Raw genomic sequence first — 5,764 nt, 5'->3', positions numbered from 1 at the left:
ACACCATTGTAATAGAGTGGCTGCCTCCGAAGGCGACGAACATGGGGCTCTACCGCTCGGTGCCGCAGTGCCGCGCTTACGCAAAGGAGCCCAGTGTCAGCCTGTACTGGTAACCGCGGGACAAGAAACAGCGTGAAGCATGGGTTGTAAAGCTAAAACCGGCAAGTAGCCATCCGCTACGAGTCTTGTGTGCAACAAGCACTTCCGCGACGAAGACTTTTGTTACTGCGTCGGGCCTGCGATGTTCGGTGAGTAGCAGACAGCGCGCACTGAGACGATGGCTCGCGCGCGCTTCTCGCCAGCAAATGATGCTTATCTGCCACAGGATGATAAAAGCGCTACCTTTTACCACGTGCGATGCCATCTCAGAACCCTCCAATGCGACCTCTTGTTCGTCGGCCCCGTGCTCAGAGTCCACAAAATCGGCTGCAGATGCGCAAGTCATTGTTTAGATACGTTGAATTAAAAAACGCACAGGGTCCATTATGCATTCGTTAAAGATGACTAGAAGGCGAAAGCCATCTTCTTCTTGTCAGTCGATGTACTGATTCTCCCGCGCCCCCCTCCTAAAGCGTTCTGCACCTAACGCGGTTTTGCACGGCCTCCGTAACCGATCACGGAGGCAATGCAAAGCGACCATGACGTGTGAATACATCCTCATGTGACGTCACATTATGTGACGTCATAATGACGCTACATATTTTGGCGATCTGTGACGTCATGATGACGTCATATGGTGACACCATCACGTGACGATTATTTTTTGCATCACTCGTGTTGCCGCCGACGCGGGACGCCAACGGGCAACCTTCCCATTTGATGAGGCATGCATTGCTTCATAAGCAACATAAATTTTGCATTGCCTCTGTGATCGGCCCACCGATGATTGGCCCACCGGCTAACCCCATGTATTTTCTTGGAGCCTCATTTATTTACGTGGGAAAGATGCCACCCTGTTGGAGTTAGACACGACACTGCTGTCAAAATTGCTGGGGTACACGCCAAATAATTACTATCCTGTTTTGCGGCTGCTGGTTGCTGCAATACCTTCTATTTTATTCACCGCTATTTAAAGTTCATGTGGGTCCTAGTTCACAGCCGACGTTTGCAGAACAAGTCCGGCAAACGTTACTGTATTTTCTTTCTTTTCCTAGGCGTCGCATGCTACTACATGATCGGTCTCGTAGACTGGTTCTCCTTCCACCAGCAATCTCGAAGTGGTGAAGCTTTGGTCTATGAATTTGTTGATGACAGAGAGCGGCAAGTTCACTGGAATGCAAACGGAACGATAATTAAGGAGCATTAAAAAAAGGCGTCGCATTTGCTCACGTTTTGTGTGAGCACCAAACGAAACGAATGCGCTGAATAAAGAAACAGAAGCAGCGGCATTTGCCCGCTGAGAAGACCGATCAATACGTGCGAGACAATTTGTCAAATGACATTGAAACGTACCCGAATTTAGGCCGAAAAAAAAAACACTGTATCGTCGGGACGGCAGATCACAAAGTTGCCATGCGCAAAGTTGCCATGCGCAGTTGTAAGGAAATTGTTTTTGAACTGCTCTGATAGCGTCCGCGCAACAGTAGTTGTTTGTTTACTCACAAATTCTCATATTTTCCGGCCTAAAGTTCACAGCGCGGGGCCAAAACGCGCTCGTAGCAAGAGCGAAACCGTCAGTACGAACATACATGCAGACGTTGATACCGCTCATACATGCAGAGGCACCGTCAGTCGTCGCGAACCCGTGCGATCGCTGGCTTGAGGCTTCTTTCTGTTATGCTCCGTTTGGTTAAACAGGCAGTCTACTCTAACGAGATATTTCACATATTTTGCACTCAGCGAGTGACTACCTTTCACGCAAGAAGCCGGTTCAGGGGTCTCCAACGCGGTGACAGCGTGAAGCGGGTGCTCAATTTTGTGCAAAGAGACAGCGACTGTAGACTATCTTGTGCTTTCAGTTCGTCGAAAATGATTATTTTGACAGTAAAGAACACAGTACATTTCGGAAGTATTTACAGAAATGCCCTGGAGGGCTTCCGCGAGGTGTTTTTGTAGAGCGCCGACAGCAAAACCTATGGGGAGCGCGCCGGCGGTATCCTGCCTAGCACGCAATCGAGGCGCGTCCGATAGAGGGCGACTCCGTAACTCCTCGAGGCCAATACCGGGGCGTAGCCAGGGAGGGGGGGGGGGGCTCAAACCCTCCCCGAAAGTTTTCAATTTTGCTTGCGTATATGTACACGCACACATACAAACGCACGCACGAACATAAAGTATGGTTGGACCCCCCCCCCCCCCCCCCCGAAAAAAATTTCTCGCTACGCCCCTGATACTATACAATACCCACTGGGATTACTCACGTTTATGATTATGCCGAGATTTGTGCCCAATGATAAGCGCTTCTGAATTCGCGAAGCCATCGAAAATTTAATTGCCGCCTTGGTGGGGGACTTCGGATTAATTTTGGCCACCTGGGGTTATTTAACGTGTACGTAAATCTAAGTACGCCGTTGTTACTGCATTTCGCTCCCATCGAAATGCAGCTGCCGTATGCGTGAATCGAACCCATGACCACGATCTTAGCAGCGCAACACTTCAGCCTGCTAAGCAATCACGGCGTGTCGTATGCAAGGCCAATATAAATGCTCAGTGCAAACATGCAGCTTAATTCTGTTTAGAGGGAGCCGCGACGGGAAATGTACCGCAATCAGCTGAATTAAACACTTAGTACTCACGGTACGTTATTTAAACTGTTGTGTAATAAGCCCACATGATCCGCTGCTGTCACAGTACAAATGTTTGACTCGGAAAGCCAGCGTGCAATCTCGAAACGTACAGCGGCCGTCTATTTGTTGTAACTTCGGTTCACAAACGCACTTCCCTTTCAAATGAGCACGATCATCGCGTTTCTCCCCGTTAATAGTTCGTAATACTGTGTATGACAAAAATTGCTTCAAGGTGACAAGACCGCGAAAGCATCGCGGCGAACTGCCATAATCCACTCTTGACGCCTCTGCTCCTCGCACTGCTTGCATTTGAAACGGTAGAACTTGACGGGCAGTTTTCGGCCCTTCGTCATTTTTATACGTTTGTGACAGTTCACAATGCAGCAGGACTGCGTGCCTGCTTTCGAGTACGACGAAGGAACGGCACCCATAGCGTGAAAAATGCGAGATAAAAGCCCCGGGGAGCACGTTCTCCGCGCGCGCAATGGGAAAACCAAGCAAGAGCGACCCGTCCGAGCTACCGGAGGTTTCCCTTCTCTCCGCTGGGGCGGCGGACGGCGCTGCGCAAACTTGAGCGTTGGTGCGTTCACGAAAAGTGGGCGGCGCTGGGGCTGGGCTCGGAGGGCGGCGAGATGAAAGAATGGTTCAACTCTCCCGAAGGGTATGTATGGCTCTGGGCGGGCGAGGGCGTTTCCTTTTTGGTTGAGGAGCAATCGCCGTCAGGCCTCGCACACGGGCTGATGTTATTGCATGCGCCCCCAGGCGCTGCGCCGTGCTCCCGACCGGGCTGCAGAAATTAGGCGCCTTTTCCTCTTCAAACCACTACCACCACCACCACCACCCTCCGCGCGACGGAGACGGCCAGTTGGTTTCATCTCTGCTTCAGCCGTGTTCCTCGCCAGCGCTCGCCAGCTTTCAAGGCATAGGCGGAGAGGTTTCATTTTTCCGGAGGGGGCGGGGCGCGACTTGTTTTTCCACGTTTCTCTCTTACGCTCTTATATATATATATATATATATATATATATATATATATATATATATATATATATAGAGAGAGAGAGAGAGAGAGAGAGAGAGAGAGTCCGACTTCCAAATTAAATAATTTATTTAATATACAATTAGTCTCTTATGTGCCGACACTACTCGTAATGATATTATGAAGTTCTGTATTGGGAGACTCTAGATTTATATTTATTTTTCAATTTACAGAAGGACATAGATCCACATCGTAACGCTTGGCTCAAAGCGAAAAAGGCCGCATACGCCGCTACTCGCTGACTGAATTGCATAAAATCGATTCCCACAATGCGTGGGATCTAGCGAATTTTTTATTGACACGCTTTACTTTGTTAAAACATGCACCAGACAGGAGAGAGTGTAGGCTAATTCTTGCACGAAAAGCTTTAATTATGCCGGTGAAATCAATTTAGGATGGCCAAAAATAATTATGAGAACGTAGAAAATACTATTTGCTACTAGTACACCATGTGCGAAGCTGAGGTTACGAATTTTTCCGCCAAAGGTTGTTTTCTGGACGAGTATTTGAGTTGCTCTTCTGTTACCGAACTGGTAGTAAAACTCTTCGCTGATGAATAAAAAATCCGTATACCATATCTTTTCTCGGCACTTTTACAGGCAGGCACGTCGAAGGGTACCCATTTGTAGACAACCAAGAAATTACGCTTTTTTTTATTGGCGAGCAAGTCTGAGCGAGAGCATTCACTGACTGACTGTGTTGGGATTGCTTTGTATTCTCAGTAACGGTTTTGTGTTCTGAAAACCAGTCGCTACCGTCCGTTTAAATCTTTTTAACTTGTCATAGCTTAAGTGCACTTAAGCAACTGAAGCGACCATGGTCGCTTCAGTTGCTCATCAAGACAACGTATTCTGCACATAAAAATTCGTTTCAGGGGCATTTCCCACGGAAATTTTCCCTCGTCACTGGCCCATGGTCCGAATTTTAAAAGCCTGAAATGAAAAATAAGCGGGCATAAACAGCCCCCTGTGAAATAGCTGCCAGACAGGACGCGCAACAGTCCGTTGTATGTGGACTAAGTTCTTAAAAAAGTATCCCGGGTCGGTACCGGGGGGGGGGGGGGGGGGGGGGGGACTCTGCCTTCCACGAAGCAGTCCTGGGGAGGGGGCACCCCCAGCCCCACCCCCGTACTCTCCGCCTATGTTTAAAGGAGTACACGATTTTGAGGCACCTCGAAAGGCAGCTAAAGTGGTTGCTTGGGCGTGTTGGTGCGACATATTGGAGGGAAGCAGTGCGAAAGACGAAAGACCAGGCAGAGAAAGACAGCGCTATTGTATGTGTCCACTTTAGCTGCATTTATTTCAAGTACAATGGGCCCTTCAATTGTTTAACCGTAAAAAAAAAAAAAAAAAACAGCGCTGTTGTATATGTGTCTTCCTCTGCCTGGTCCTTCGCGCTGTTTCCCTCCCCAAAAGAGACATTTTTCGTTTCCGTGGTGTGAACTACATCAACGCTCTCCACACACCGTAGCCAGACAACGCGTATAAAATATTTTACTTTGATTTTAAAGTTTTCGTCGCCCAGCATCTGCAAGCCAGCCCCACCGCAATGGACATTATAACGACGTGTCAACATATAGTTCACAGGGGTAAAGTGAGCTAGAATAGGGTAGTGGGCTCACTCGCCGGCCGGCGCTATGCATTGCGGTCAGGGTGTCGGAACGAAATGTTTTTCGTTTCGGTTTTAGTTTCGTTCCACCGCAAAAAGTTCCGTTCCGTTTCTGTTCCGGAACGAAAAAAAAATGTTCCGTAACGGTTCGTAACGTTTTCTTTTATGCAAAAATTTCGATTTAAGGTAATCATAAAAAAACATTGGGCTTGTGATATAGTTACTTGCCTTCCTCTTCAGAAAGCGGGACAGGGGTAAAACACGCTCTTCAGAGGAGCGGAAGTAACTGTACCACGAATATTCCTACTAACTAGCGCTAATCAGTATACCCTTCATAGTAATAGTATTTATTTTCTCAAAAGTCAATTACGATTTTTTTTAGCAAGCTCATGTTTTG

The sequence above is a fragment of the Rhipicephalus sanguineus genome, chromosome 10 (assembly GCF_013339695.2).
Source record: "Rhipicephalus sanguineus isolate Rsan-2018 chromosome 10, BIME_Rsan_1.4, whole genome shotgun sequence".
Classification (NCBI taxonomy): domain Eukaryota; kingdom Metazoa; phylum Arthropoda; class Arachnida; order Ixodida; family Ixodidae; genus Rhipicephalus; species Rhipicephalus sanguineus.
Note: the sequence above shows the minus strand (reverse complement) of the source record.